Here is a 16,563-nt window from a genome sequence, read left to right as displayed (position 1 = left end):
GTTAAGGGGTAAATATGCCCTACTATTGACATTTACGATGTCTGTGACAGAGAAACCTTGGTGTGGTGTTCCAGAGGGACCAGGAGTGGTAGGTCATCTGATACCCTGCTAAAGCTTGAGGTGCTTTTGGAAGAAAGATACCCTAACCTTTGATTCTAGCTGGAGACTTTAACATCACCTTTTGATAGGGACGATGTGTGGGAAGTAGTAGTAGAAGAAGAACCTTGGTCAATCCCCTGTCTGGACCTACCCCCATCAAAAATGGTCTCGGGTAGTACTTCAACTAAGGCCCTCACTCTAGAATTCGGATTGAGGCCAGCAAACTGTGGAGCTAAATTGGACAGAAAGAGAGCAGATGCGTTCAATAACTTCAATCATGTGAGTCGTATTGACTACATCCTGATAGACCCGAGTGGTTGGCACATTGTTGCTAATATGGTTGTGTGGGCAAGATTAGAAAGTGATCATAACCCACTTTGCCTCAGCTTGTTGTCACCATGGAGTGGGTTGCACAGCTTGTCCAGAGTATGCCATGCAACCCAGGATGTGATAACATCTAATTTTAAGAGCTGCATGGAGTGACACAAACTTGCTCCTAACAAAGAAAAGCTCCAGTTCATTAACCAGGACCTCCTATCATGTATGTTAGAGACAGCTGCTCTGAACATGGATCCAGGAGGGTTGAATACATTTTCAGATGCACAGTCCTACTTTTTTGCAGTGTTTAAACAATTGGCTTCTAAATTTACAGTGTCTGTGGTTAACCATTAAAAGGGAATACAACTCTTGGTTCAAGCAGGAGTGCAGACAGCTAAAAACTCAAGTAAACTGGGCTATTCAATCTAGAACTATGGCGCTCATAAGAACTCATAGGAGCTCTTATAAGCACGCCCAGGTAAAGTCAAAATGGCAATGGTGTAGGTGGCAGCTAATTAAGGAAGCTTGTGACTTCATAGGCTGTGGTTTTCGCTTTGATGCTTGCAGTGAGTGAGCAGGGCGTTGCCGATACGGCTGCGATTGAGCTCGTGACTCACGGCTCTAGCCTCCGTTTTGTCATCTGGGCCCAGCATTGGGATCCCTTACCGGGGTGGCCGACTGATCACAGTTTACAGTTCTACTTGGCTCCGTTTTGGCCTCGGCCCTCCCTGAAGCCCTCACCTGAAACCTTCGCCTCCTTGAAGCTCTTCCGGCTCTAACGGCAATGGCCTTCCCCCCGCAAGGGGACGTGCAGCATCCCTCCATCATCTGTGCGACCACCTGTGGCAGACAGGAGCCAAGGCAGGACTGAGCCCCTTCTACAAACAGTATGCAGTGAGCAATTACCATTTAGTCAGCCAGCCAGCCTCAGGGACACAGGTGAGCGTGTTTATGCGAGCAAGTGTGAGTGCAGACTTTCACTAGGGAGGCTGCCAAGTGTGCGCTCAGTGATCCCCCGGAGGTTACCCGACTAGGTCTGGGTGAGGCTTGCGGATTGCTCCATAGCCCGCTCTACTTCTCGCGCCTCTCACGGTTTCCCTACTTCCAACTCACAACAACTTTTAATTGCAGTTTTCAACTTTATGGCTTGTCGGCACCCACTAGTGTAATTATATCTTCACTTGCGATATTTCACAAAACATGCAATTCGGTTCTTAAAATAGCATGATGGTGGAATCGTACTTCTAGCTTTAAAATTTCAAAACAAAGTTAGAGTGCAATTTATATGGACAGAACCGGTTTTACACTCCTCAATATTTTGCCTTCCCATAAAATTAGTTGTAGCCACTATTTCGTGTAGTTTTATTGCATCAAATATCAATTCCAATAACATTAAGAGCAAACATCTTAAATGACAGAAGACCCATTTTCAAAAGTAAATTTTCAATGTTCATTTAATGTCGTAGAAATGCTGTCAATTCACAAAATAAATCAGATTTATGAATTCAGCTATAAACTGATGGATGACTAGACACTGCAAATAAACCATATTGCAATTAAAGATGTTAACCATTCAGAGGAGCCGCAGATGAAAAAGAGGTAGTGTTTCATTTCAATATGGTGTCTTCATTGGCTGTAAAGATAAAACAATACATGCTTTAATACACAAAAAGCACATTTAACAACTAAAGAAAAACACTTTCAGAAAATATTTAAACCCGAATATAAAATAAATATGCAGCAATAAAACATGCATTTGCATAAAAGGAAGACTTGATAGTGTCTATGGGAAAACAATTCACACAGAAAATGGAAAGGGGAACTAGGTCAAACATATATGTAAACAATATGGACATATACACTTCCCTGTAATTAATAGTATACAGGTTAAAAATAAGACTTTAATATTCTAGGGATCTCAAAGCTCTGCATCACGATGTTAAAAGGCAAAGGAAAAATACACTAAATACTCGTAAGCAGTTTAATAACAAATGTAACGTTGCAAACGTCGTATCAAATTTCTAACCAAGACAGAAATAATCAAAGAATAGCAGGCCAATTTTCATTTATAATATTTGTAAAGCGCACACACAGCCACAAGGGGATATCCCAGCGCAAGACCAAGTACTGACTCAGGACAAGGGCAAGGCAAGAGAAGGCATAGCACCCTTTCAAAACAACAATTATACAGTCAACAACCGGGTTATCAATCATTTCCAAAATGCTGCTAAATCAGAGGGTCGGCGAGGTTTAAGCAAGAGATCATTTCAATGAGTAACCAGCAAGTAGGTAAAGGTGCATCCACCCATACGAAATCTGGTGATGTGTCCCAAAAGAATGATTGTCTGGTTTGATGATTTAAGAGCTCTAGAGGGTGTGTAAATTTGGATTCTCAGAGCCACAGGTCAATAAACAAGCATTGGCATAGCCAAAAGGTCTTGCCTTTGGGACCTTTCAAGTGTTTAGTTATCCAACACAATATCCTTGGTGCAACAACATCAACTGTTGCATGGCTAAACACTTATAAGGTCTTAAAGACGAGACCTATTGGCTATGCCATTGCTGGTCTTTCTTTGGGCCTCAGTGACCGGAAGTGGCCCCTTGGGAGACCAGAACCTCTGTACTCACACAATGGTAAGGATAGCACATGACACATTCATTTTTATCCAATATTATATAATATTATATAAACTATGACCATTATTTTTAATCACATACCTTATATCCTGACCACCTCACGACTTCTCTATGCCATCCACTGCACATACTATAACATTATGCCCCAAGTATACACATTTCAAAATAGCCAGATAAGCTGTACATTGTCAGCTTTCCCACTGGTGATCAGGTCAATGGCAGTTAGAATTGTGCCATCTCCTGGATTAGAACACCCCCCCCCCCCCCCCCCCCCCCCACCAGGAGTGCATAACGTGGCGACGACTATGGAAATTATGTTCTCCACTCGTTAGCTACCCAACTGCAAGGAGGAGGAAAATCAAAGTAATTTGCTTTATCCATCCACCAATAGATTGGCTTCAAACTCCCTCTTGGAACTTATTTTAGCTATGGTCTGATAAAAATTACAATAATTAGTAGCCATTTTGCATAATTTGCACACCTTGCTCAAGTCACACTTTGGACCTTTTGCCCATGCCAACCTATATTTGTGTTATTGATGGGTCTGCCATTGCAGGAAACAAACTTTCAAAAGCAGGTGTAACATATGGAGAGGATGTGCCTCCAAGCAGAAGGGCCTATTTTGGCTACACCTAGTTGTGAAATAAAGAAGGCTGCAAATGAGCAGATGTAGGACTGGGTGGTGCACTGGTAATCCACCACCGATTAAGTGAAAAAGGTTTAAAATGAGCTATACTGCACCGCCCATAAGGATGTGAAGCCTTCTTCCAAGTAGAGTCCGAAGGTACATGTGAGCCCATCCTGTCAGTGCACACTCGGCTGCACTGATGGTATTCGTGCAGGGCACTTTCTAATTTGACGCTTATAAATTGGTCTGGGGACTCCAATGACGGTGAGGGCAACTGGTGGTTGCAGGAGGTTTCAGGCACCTTTAAGATGTTGTGGAACAAACAGAATGCAACTGTGGGCCGTAATTAGCTGCGTGGAGTTGGTATGCAGCCCCGCTGGCCTGTGCACGTGCAGCGCGAACTGGCACCTTGTGTGGGCCACGAGAACAGGAGTATAATTTCTCAGTACCTTAGGCACTCTTGTAAATACAGTAATTAAATATTAGCACAGTCTTAAAAATGTTTGAAAATATTAATGTGGCTCGAGACGCTTTTCCATCCACATGACTACAGCTCTTACAATATAAGGCGGGCGGCCAGCGCGAAATTACAGGCCCCCAAAATTGAGAGTCCTGATGAAGTTTTACTGATAATGTAGGTTAAAGACTTGAATGTGTTGCCTAATGCAGCAACAGAAATGTGTATACTGTGCTACACTCTGCTTCCAGTACTAGGGGAGGGCGTGGGGTGGGGAATGTTGAGGTTCCAGGCCAATTTCTTTTAATCACAAATTGATTATTTTCTTAGATAATCAATTAGTTTGTTTTAAGAATTGATTGCTTTTGTAACATATGGATTTTTTTAAGAACCAGTTCATTATGTAATAAAAAAGATTTATGTTTGACATTTTAAAGGTGTTTTTTGGAACAAAATTAGCCTCTTAGATAAAATAGATTGGCCAAAATATACCCGATTTGCTTTTGGGCAGTTTAATTCGTTGAGCTCTGCCTCGTTATTCGGTGGCATTTTGCAAAAAGCAATCCCCTCTTCCAGTCCAGGACTTTAGTTAAAATAAGTTTTATTTTAACTAATTTTAACTAAAATCTGCACCTTTAACAATATTCTTGTTGCCATCATTCTCGGGATCTCCACGGAAATCCCAAGGCGGGTGTAGGAGGTATCATTTTGCGTTCCACCACTGCCTGTATTTGCTCTAGGTCTAGCACCTTTAGTCGTAGAGTTATAGTGAAATGTGCAAAACCACAAGTACCAAACTGCTAAGAAAATACTTACACCGCGATGAGCTACTGAACTTGACAGGAGGGCTGTGTGGCCTTCATCTGTTATGTTTGTAGCCCACGGATCTACCCAGATCAATTCAACGCAGTAGACCTTAAGAAATGGCCTTCAAATGAAAGTGTCACTTGCAGCTTCTACATCCAAGTTCTTGACGTCGTGTTTTGCAAGCGAACCACTTGTCCCCTTAAATAACAGTACTGACAAAGAATCCATCACCGCACGCGTTGCCCCCTCGCCTGCCCGTGTTGGGGGGCCTTCGCCACACACAGGAGCTATTGTTATTATACTGTATTAAACATGCCGCATCACAAGCCGCTTCCAGGGCAGCGTTGAATGGTGGCTGTGGTGTAACCACATTAAGCCAGATGTGCTACAATAGGAGCCAAGCACCCCTAAAGCATCCCGGGCGCTCCATATGTACATCGGGCGCCGTGCCTCCCCGTGCACCGCGTGCCCCTAGAAAAGACCTAATTTGAATGCTCACCTAGGAGGAAAGGAGCCCATTCCAAAGCATTATTCAAACTTCATGTTTTGTATGTTTGCAAGCAGTAGGGGCCTGCGTCTGCGTGCCCGGGCATACCTGCACTAAGCTCCTAATTGTGTATGATAGTCCACTCGGGCTTTAATGGCGTTGTAATTACATTAACACCGATTATATACCCACAGATCCTGAATAGATTAAAGATCTGATTAGGGACTAATGACGGTAAACATCCCCACCTTTGACAAGTCCTCTCACTCCCTCTTGTAGGAAATATGCCTTTGAATGAAAGGGGGCAATCAATAGCAATATGGTTAATGATGCAGTTAATGAGGCGTCCAGGGGAGGAGGAAGGGTGTAAGCTCTACTGCTAGTTGAGACATATGGGCGGTGTCCTGAGGTGCGTGTAAACTCCCAGGGGGGGCAGCTTTCACCATTTTCACAGTAACTGTGAGTGGTCCCTGGGAGGGAGGCACAGTACCCCCTCCCCCCCGCACCCCTGGCCAGTGGAAGATGGTGGATGAGTAACTGGCGGGTGTGTGCTGTGTTTTTATTGATATCCCTACCAGAAACAGGATCCAGTCAGGAAGCGTGCAGACCATCTGCCGCCATTCCGCCCTCATCTGCGCGCCACAATTACAACAATCACAAGGACAGTGAGGAGACGGTGGGCCGTGCCCCGAACAGACCATCAAAGAACGGCTTGCTCCTTCAGCAGCAGAAAATTCGAAAACTGAGGTACAAAATTAGGGTCTCTGATTCAGTTCTGCATATTCCTAAAAGATGTAAATATGGTGACTTTAGTGCAGTAAAACGTTTGTGGATGTCATTCTTGGGAAGCAAAACAAACTTATGTAAAGCACTATTTCCCTATTTGTTTTTTTTAAACTCAAGATTTGATATATTTTGCCTATTTTCTTGGTCCCCTCCGGGGGAACCCACACAGCCTAGGTACCTTTCAAATCATAGTTTTTTTTTTGCGGGGGAGATAAGGACACATATTTGGGGTGAATACCTTTTGTGGAAAAAAAATAAAGTAATGAGCCATAATCACAAAATACCCCAAATAGCCGGCTCATCAGCGGAACACATACAGGGGGGGGGGGGGTCTGCACCAGTTAAGGTGTTGACAGTACCACTGGCGGCTTTGCTGTATGCAGTTAATGCGTTATTGAAATCATGAACACTTAATGCCTTTCACTCGATAGTCAATGCATTCGTAGAATATATGTCCAGTTAAGATCTCATGACGAATTTTGATAAGTCACACAATCAGGTTTGCGGCCCCGAACATCAGAGTCCCAGCTATTAGTTATGGAGGCAGCCGTTAAACTTTTGTCAATATTATTTCATATCTAGGCATTGGTTTTGGCTCATGGGCTACTCATGTTACTAACGCTCAGCTTAGGTTCACTAGATCTATATGCATGTAAGGATAAGTTACTTACCTGTAATCCTAGTTCTCTTCCAGGGGTATACTCAAAGACCTAAGCACTGAATTATCTCTGCCCATAAGCGGGAACCCAGAACATATAGCCTAATACATATATAGGTGTAAAATATGTAGAGTGCATAGTACTAAGAAATTATACACATATACATGTATAACAAATAATATGCAGCCCTAAACATAACCAATAGGATAAGCAAGCCACAATTACATGCCTTTCTGTAGTATGAAAATAACTCAAAATATACAGTGCGAAAAACACATGAACATTAGTTACATTCTGCAGAAGGAAAATGCTACTAACCATCATCATCATCATCATAATAAAAACTTTATTGCTGCCATTTATAGCCATAACAGCACATTTAAAATGGACATCATTTATAAATCCAAGCTGAATTATGGTTAATAAATCAGATCATACATCCACGTCTAGGCAATAATGAAGAGTAATACATTTTCGTAAAAATATAAAATTATGGGAATTTCAGAATTTAAAACAGACCATAACAATATAAATTAGAGATGAAATAATCATAAAATTCAAAATCCAGTCCCAAGGTCAACATCCAAACCCAGATAATACTGCTGAATCCCAAACAACTATCCCCCAAACCACCTCAAGCTAAAAGTAAGAGTTCCTGGGTTGATCATAAAACCATAGAGAAAGGGGTGTTATAAATTGCTTGTAGTCTGCTCCACTTTTAACAAGTTCCCTCGTATTGACCACATAGCAAAGAAAAATTAAGATATTACAACCACATGAACCGGGTCGGTGTCTGATTTTAGGATCCTAAAACAGTCAAGGTAACTCCTAATACCCAGGTTCCTGCAAAGTTGAATAATCCACTTCTGCCTGGGTTGTTTATATGCCCTGCAGAAGAGCATTACGTGGACCATAGTTCCTTCCTCCACATGGCAGCCAGGACAGGGGCGACTAGATACTCCCGCCCACTTATTTGTAATAGAAAATAGCAGTAGGGTTCTGTATCTAAATCGTAGAAACAACTTCTTTGCTAGTGTCGGTTGGATAGAATCCAACGCCGGCTCAAACTCATAATGGCACTTAAAATCCAGGAACACAAGATAAACTCGCGGATTTTGCTGTCCGCATAATTTTGGTCAGTTTAGACTCTTTTAGTGCACTAGCCAAGGTTTTCTTAGAAATAGCAGGGCAGGAGACTTCTGAATGCAACCAAAGATTCTCCTTACCAATTGCCCTAATGGAGTCCCTTATAAATGAAAGCCAAGGTATACTAGCAGCACCTAGTGCTGACATAACTGCTTTTAATTCTTCCCTATAGCATTCCAACTCCATAGTACTCCACAGCCGCCGCCAATATTGCAACGGGCGTGATTCTATAAGATTCGCGATGGGAAGGATATTCAAGTCCATCCTCAGAGGGACTAATGGTGTCCTTTTTGGTAGAGTCAGAATTTGTCTGATGAAATTATTTTTGTTTTTTGTGAGGGGATTGGAGGGCCTATGCCCCCACAATTCCGCCTCATATAGGGAAGATGACCTAACTTAAACCTTATAAATTTCAAGAGGTGGGCTTATAGTCTTTAAAACACAATTTTTCTGGACTTTTAAAATCTCCCCAGCAGCCTGTATCAATTTTAAATTAGCCTTATCGATTTGTGGGTCCCACCCCATTTTATCATTCAGAGTTAACCTAAATAATCAAATGTGGGTACCCTTTCAAGGGGTCTACCCTCCATTACAGGGTGCGGGCAGTTAGTAGAATTGGCATTAAAAACCATATACTTGGTTTTACTAATATGGACCACAAGATTCCGCTTTTTGCAGAACTCACTAAAAACATTTAGCACACGCTGCATACCCATTGCAGACTTTGAAAGCAGCAGGGTATTGTCCGCAAACATCAGTGCAGGAAATCTACGGAGGGCCAATTTCGGGGAGTCTATATCCTTAGTGGCAGATGACTCCTGAATTAGGCAGTTTAGGAAGAGGGTCGGCGCAAGCACGCATCCCTGTCTCACCCCCTTACCCACGGGAAATGGAGCCGTCAGTTGGCCATTCTTACCATTCCGGATTCTAGCAAAAGTCTCTTTGTGGAGTTGTTTAAACTGATAGCATAGATATGGATGAGCTCCCATAGCCAACAGAATACTCCATAATTGGTTGCGATCCACCATATCAAATACAGATTTCAGATCCACGAAGGTAAGGTATAAACTCCCTCCATCCAATACTACATGCTTCCAGTGAATAAGCTGGAGCCTAAATAGCTGATCTATAGTGGAAGTTTTGGCCCCAACCCCTGCTTGCAATGGGGTCAAAATATCGTGGTCCCGAATCCATTCCTGCAATCTTTCTAACAGCACCCTTGCATATATTTTTTGAGATACGTCGATTAGGCTAATAGGCCTATAGTTGGCTGGCTCCATGGGAGATCCCTTTTTATGAATTGGAATTATCTCGGCCCCTGCCCATGTGCTAGGGGCCTGAAGGCCTTGAAGAATTGCATTAAAAAGTAATTGAAGATAAGATACCCACATTAGCTGTTCATTTTTATAAAAGGTCTCCCGGTATCCTGACAAGTCCTGGAGCTTTATTCCATTGAAGCTTATCCAGAGCTAGTTTAACCTCGGCTTGGGTGCAAGGTGGTTCCCACGATAGATCAGAAGTTTGGAGGCAGACCGGCGTCTCACTTACTTCAATTGCCGTAATTGAATATAATTCCTTAAAATAGAGGCGCCAGGCTTTCTCAGCAATATTTGGTTCGATAGAAATCTTGCCCTCAGGCTTCTCTGTATGAACCAAATTCCAAAAGGACCGTGGATCTTTTGCATCTAGGGCGGTCTTAATTGACTGCCATCTATCTGCTTCCCATTCTGATTTACTATTAAAAACAATTTTCTTAAAATTTAGCCTAGCATCCTTTATACGTAGTCGATCACCCCCCTTTAGGGCGGATAGAAGGGTTAGCTTTGACAGTCTATGAGTAATTAAATGAGAGAGACCCCGTACCGGCCAAGGGATTAGGGTAATAGTAAGTAGAAGAGAGAAAGGGATCCCTTGGTGAATCTAATTAGCACAACCCGATAGTATGTGGTTGTCTGTGTTCTAGCCCATATATTAGAAGTGAATGTCACAAACAAATCAGATTCTAAAATTCTTCTTTTATTTTTAGTTATAGAAAAGGATTTTTATATATTTTGCAAAGAAATTTTAAAAACAATACATAATCATTACATTCAAATATACAAAAAAAAATTGCACCTCATGATTAAAAAAGGTTGACATTAAAACAAAATTATGTTGAAAAGAAGGGGTTGCTACACCACTTCTGTTCATAAAGGAGTGAAAGACAAAGGAGAACAAATAACAGACAATCCTATTTGTCATATTAATACATATCAGGGAACTCAAATGTAAGAGACTGATCCAGGACACGTTCTACTTATGATGTCTATGGAAATGGCTCTATCCCTTGATTATGTAATTCCAGGTGTCGACGCGTTTCGATGGTTAGTTTTAAATTTTGACCATCTTTTTCAAGACAAAAGTGGATATGTCTCTATGGCAATGGCACTGGTTGGTTGCCAAATTCAAAGGAATCCTTATATCATGTTCGCCTCAGTATTTGTCCAACTACCAGTTTTTATTTTGCAATTCATAGGAAAAATAAATTGTATATTTGAATGTAATGATTATGTATTGTTTTTAAAATTTCTTTGCAAAATATAGAAAAATCTTTTTCTATAACTAAAAATAAAAGAAGAATTTTTGAATCTACTGATTTGTTTGTGACATTCACTTCTAATATATTGGCTAGAACACAGACAACCACATACTATCGGGTTGTGCTAATTAGATTCACCAAGGGATCCCTTTCTCTCTACTAATTAGCTTTGACAGTCTCCAGCCCTTACTAAACCAGGGTTTTTTTCCCCGATACTGTTTGTGTTTTGTTTAGGAAAAAAAGTACTCAGCCAGGGTTACAACCAATTCCTGGTGTATTGTACCTAGGACATCATGGTGGCCAGTATTAGTGAGTTTTCCAGAAACAATCCTTGCCCTTTCTAAAATGGGAATAATACTATTATACATACTTTTTATTGTCTCCGGAGTTTTAATAATTGTGGCCCAACGGATGCGCCTCCCTCCCTCCACTATTCTAAAATTGCTACTAAGGGCGGTTACGATTCCTTGATCTGCTTCCATCATACCAAGATACAGTAAAATGACCAAAGGATTATGGTCGCTTTCAGTGCGCTGTTCGACACTAAAGTCAACTACTTTGTGCCAAATTTGAAGACTTATTAAAAAGTAATTTGACAGAAGCCTGGCCTACCCTCTCAAAGGTTGGATGCCCAGGGTTATCACTCGGGAATCGCCCATTACAGGCTCTGAGGGAAAAGCTAAGTGTAAGCGTGGTCATTTGGAGAACTAATGGAGTCCACATATTTATCGGATATGTATTTGGGGGTGGAATTAATCAGAGTTCATCCTCGTCACTTGTGATAGAATTTGTGAGGCCACTCAGGGGTTCATAATGGCAGTTAAAGTCCCCACCAATCAAGTAGGTTACATCGCCTTGGAGAGAATTTAGAATGTTCACCAGGGAGTCTGAAGTCGGAGATATCCCACCATACTGAACTGGCCAGGAATAGATATTAATAAGTGCCAGTTTTTTTACTTTTCTGAGGATTATGAGGATACAGATTATATTAGGAGAGTGAGTATCCACTCTTCTCACCTCGCACCCAAGGTGAGACCTCACCCATATACATAGACCCCCTGATGGTCTGCCTCTGGGGCCCTTCACTGCCAGCTCGCAATAGGACACAAACCCAACTCTATGAATAGGGCTTAAGGCCCAAGTCTCTTGAAAGAGGCAAATCCCATGCAAATCTATAAAATCTCCCCAACTTGGCTGGTCAAGTTTAGCTGCAATGTTCCATGATAACATTTTTGTGCCGCCTTTGGAACCTTCCACATTGCTCCAAACATTTCCCACCGGGCTTGGGCTATGTAATGCATCAGACAGAATAATATGCATGCCCGGGGTAGATACAACTTCAATCGATGGCAGGGATTCACTGGGCAAAATATATGCATCCATCATTATAGTCTGCTTCCCATCTATCAAATCTGAGGCGACTGATTACTTGGTTAGTGTCGCCAGGTCATGATACCTCCCCAGTCAAAGAAACCCAATTGTACCCAATAGGGGTCCCTCCTATATTTATTGCCCTATTCCTCTTCAATGGTCTATCTGTAGGTGTGATAGTAGATGGTGGTCAATCAACCAGATGAAGTATACTGAATCTATTGCTCGCTGAAAGATCTAAGAATTGCTGATTTCCTCCCACTACCTCACCAAGACTCGAGGTAGCAAATTGAGCTCGCCACCCTCTTTTAATTCCATAGTGATCTTGATTAGTACTATAATTAGGTGGAGGATAAAAGTAACTTAAATCAAAGGATTGAATTGATGTTTGTACGTTTTGCGGAGGCCCCCTACAGACATATTCAACCACTCTACTGTCCTTAAAATTGATAACAATGCAGTCCCCCTCCTTTTTGTAATCCTCACTGATGGCTCAATTGGGGCAGAGTGACTCTAGATCATATTTAAATTAAGCAATGTCTTCCAATGCATTATTAGGTGACCAACCTACATACTTGTTCAAAATCTGTATTAGACGTTCAACGTTCCACCAATTATTGGCATCACACACAAGTATAAAACACAAGGTCAGACTGATACATATGGTTTTAAAAAAAGCAGCACACTTGAAGCGGACGTTTCTGATTCACAGTCATCCCTACAATTCAATATTGTACCCATGGAACTTGGGTCCTTTCACATCTTTAACAAGCACTGGCAAAGCCAATAGGACTGGATTTTATATAGTGCCAATACTTAGAAAAAAGGGATTGTGTTATGTACAGTATGCATGAGAGATTTAATTACATTGAAATAAGTTTATTTTTCAGATGTAAATAAATCTCCCCTGCATTTTGAAGTACTGGGTTTCTTCAGAACCCAGCGGTGCCAGGGACACACCCTATGACCTCGAGTCCTTCCTGTTTTAGACTACAGAAACACAGAGTCTTCTAGGTGAAGCCGAATTTATTGGCTGCAGCCAGTAACAGGTATCCTAGAAGTACAACACGGTGTATATTCTCAGGAGACTGCTCGATCTTACAAAGCCAGCCTTCTCTTTTTATACAAAATATTATGCTTTAGGCAAACATTCCTTATTTTACAGTTGACCATTCACATATTTTCACTACAAAGGAAAAGCAGAGTCATGGTGACAAACCCATATTTCAGTTTGTCCAGCCCACAATCAATTACCCAGTATTTTCATCAGATATCGACAGACCCCCAATAAAAACGGGCACCCCTCCTCGTAAAGCTAGTCATAAAGAAAAAAAACAGGTACAGGTGTGTGTAAGATTAGGCATGGTTTGTGTGCGATGATAGGTTTATGATATGTTGTGCCTTGATACTAATCTCATTCGGACACTGGGAAAGGAACTGGCCGAACAGGTTTGGCTTCAGGCGGTGGAGTCAGCAAAGGTGTATGTGTCCTTCCGACTCATTTTTGGCCTTAGTCATTGGCCTGTGTGAGGGCAATCACAAAATGGCTGCCGTTCACAAAATGGAACCCGAGGGTTCAGGAGGAAATGCTGATTTCAGGGTGATTTCGTCACTCGAATATGACGAAAATGCTTGTGCATAGTATTCTAATCATTCTCGGTCTGCTGATACAAAAATCGTCATGATACGACGATGTTTATAACATGGGTCCAGAATTTTCAGTACCACAATTTCAGTTAAGCACTTCCAGATGTCAAAATGATACACCCAAACGTCAAATCGCATTAGGGATGTGGAATTCCTATAGCCGGACACCCAGGACATATTGCTTGTAGTCAAGGGCAACATTTTTCAGGTGTATTTTGTCCTTGGGACAAGTAGGCCCAACACCTAGCTGCCAGTTTACAGTATTACATTATGGAGCAGGGAAAGCCATTGCCTGCAGTTAAGGTAGTATTTGTGTCCCTGTTGTAATGTTGTTAAAGCTTGTATTTATGGTTCATTAAAGCGCAGCCTTTTTTATTATTAGGGTGAGCGCTCTAAGTGAATGTTGTAAGCTCAGACTGCACTGCTGACAGTGGTTCCAGTATGAAAATGTGTGCACACGTTTTCAATGTTTAGCAATATGAGGCTATGTACACTGCTCCCAGAATGCCGTCTAATTGGTTGCAAAATATTTGCAGAAGCTTGAAAGTAAGATTGAGGATTCCTTGCTTTCAAAATAAAATGTTCACAAAAAAATGCAAAAACATTTTGTTAAACTGCTGTAAAATGTTTGGTACCATTTCTTTGCAACATCATTTAGTAAAATGTGTTGACGTATGCTAGTATTTTCCCAAAATATTCATAATGGAAAGTCAGTGTGACCAGTTTATAATAAGATTATGGGAAACAAAAATGAACAAGCATTGGCAAAAACAGTAGGTCTGAAATTGTTGGTCAGTCTGTTTTGTAAAACCTTACTGGTGTGGGAGCTGCTGGGCCCTCTACATTATAACAAACATTGGCAAAAGCGAGAATTGTGTTGGTCTCAAAAACACACATTGCCACAGTACTTCCTGGCAGTGAAAACAAGCATTTGCAATGCAGTATGTCTCACATTAGGAACGTTTGAGCTATTGGTATTGTAAACGACAATTTTTTTATTTATATGTTGGTTTTGAAAATAGCGAAATAGCTTTGTCATTTACAATGCCAATACTTTTAACTTTCGCAAATGTGACACCTATAGCATTTGTAATGCAATGTGTTGTATTTACGTGACTTAGATGTATTGATATTACAAATAACAATTGCTTTTAAATTAATAATTAAAGTTATTGTACTGTATAATGACAATAGCTTAAATCTTTGTAAATAAGTTTGTGAAGATTATGTTCAGTGTATTTTATTGTGACTAAAATCCAAGAACAGAAGTGAAATAACATCTTTTTTGTGACATTTGTAATAAAGCTTGAAACATTGAGAGAACATATTTGAACCAGTTGTTGTTGAATGATTGAACAGATTGATGCTGTGGTGGTGCGGAGTGATGTGTGGCGTTCAGTGATGCTGTGGTAGCACATAGTGATGTTGTGGTGCCCCTGAGTGATGCTGTGGTGGTGCTGAGTGATGCTGTGGTAGTGCGATAGATAGAGTGTAATTATGTGGAGTCTAATTATGTAGCACTGAGTGGTATGTGGAGTGTATGTTGCGTTGAGCGCAGTCTAAATATGTAGCATATACTTATGTGGCACAGAGTGGTATTTGGAGTGTATGTTGCGTTGAGAGCAGTATAAATACGTAGCATATACTTATGTGGCACGGAGTGGTATTTGGAGTGTATGTTGCATTGAGTGCAGGGTAATTATGTGGCGTGTAATTATGTGGCACTGAGTGGTATTGTTTGGAGTGTATGTTGTATTCAGTAGAGTTTAATTGTGTGTGAGGGCGCAGAGTGTGCGAGGGCGCAGAGTGTGCGAGGGCGCAGAGTGTGCGAGGGCGCAGAGTGTGCGAGGGCGCAGAGTGTGCGAGGGCGCAGAGTGTGCGAGGGCGCAGAGTGTGCGAGGGCGCAGAGTGTGCGAGGCCTAAGGTAGTGTGAGGACGCAGTGTGTGTGGGCTAAAGTAGTGTGAGGGGGCAGTGTGGGTGGGCTAAAGTAGTGTGAGGGCGCAGTGCGTTACCTAAAGTAGTGTGAGGGCGCATGTAGGAAGGTGGATGCCTGACTATGGTTACCCCAGATTTTTTGCCTAGTGTTTAGCTGGTTTTCGACTTTGTTGGCCTGGGATCCTGCTAATCAGGGCCCCAGGCTACCTGCTCTCACCGTAAAATAGACTCCATGTACTTTAGGTACATCTCCAATTGGATGTTGGGTCACCTTACGAGCCCCTGTACAGTGTACTATAGGTACCCAGGACATAGGTGCACCCAAGGCCTAACAGGGGCTGCAGCATGTATTATGCCACCCCTGGCTGGCCATCCAAATTGACACAACTGGCTGATCACTCAGCTGGGGCAAGTTGGTGTAATCACCCTTTGCTTTAGATATAGTATACCTATATCTAACCTTATAGACACATATACACCTATAAGTCACTTCTATGGCAGGCCTTAACAATCCTGGAGGCAAAGTGCTTGGTTTTATGTGAGATGAGGCTCTAGCATGAGCTGAGCATGTCTGCAGCTTTCGGAACCAAGTCCTTATAGCTGTTCTATGATATAGCCATACCATATACTCTTACGTGCATTATCATCCTCGTGGTTGAATGCTAACTTTGGTTTGGCTTTATCAAAACATGTCGTGTAAGGTGTCATACGCTTTGGAATACTACCCCCTTGCCAGTTCTGGCGACGGGGGTAGCATTCCACCCTTCTAGAGGGAGAAGACATGTTGTTCCTGTTAATCTCGGTTAAAGTTAACCAGAGCCTCAGCATCACAAAATGGATGCTGCTGCCACAGACACAAGTCTGACCACCTACTGCTGAGAGTCCTTTCCGCGAAGGAGACTTGGACAATATGTTTCCTGTCTTGGGAGTTGCTAGCACCACCCCAGACAGGCCATAGTGTATTGGGGCAGGGAGGGCTGAATGAAATGAGACACTGCCTGGAGCAC

General features: G+C 41.9%; 1 long non-coding RNA gene across 1 annotated transcript in view; it reads right to left on the bottom strand.

Moving 5' to 3' along the window:
• Positions 1 to 1,762: 1,762 nt before the first annotated feature.
• LOC147727840 (uncharacterized) overlaps positions 1,763 to 16,563 on the bottom strand; it is a 75,585-nt gene continuing 60,784 nt past the window's right edge. Inside the window, exon 4 of the long non-coding RNA XR_015309347.1 lies at positions 1,763 to 2,050. This is a non-coding gene — a long non-coding RNA (uncharacterized LOC147727840). The remainder of the gene's footprint in view (positions 2,051 to 16,563) is intronic.

The sequence above is a fragment of the Lissotriton vulgaris genome, chromosome 3_1 (assembly GCF_964263255.1).
Source record: "Lissotriton vulgaris chromosome 3_1, aLisVul1.2, whole genome shotgun sequence".
Lineage (NCBI taxonomy): Eukaryota > Metazoa > Chordata > Amphibia > Caudata > Salamandridae > Lissotriton > Lissotriton vulgaris.
Note: the sequence above shows the minus strand (reverse complement) of the source record. Positions and strands in the feature narration are given on the sequence as shown.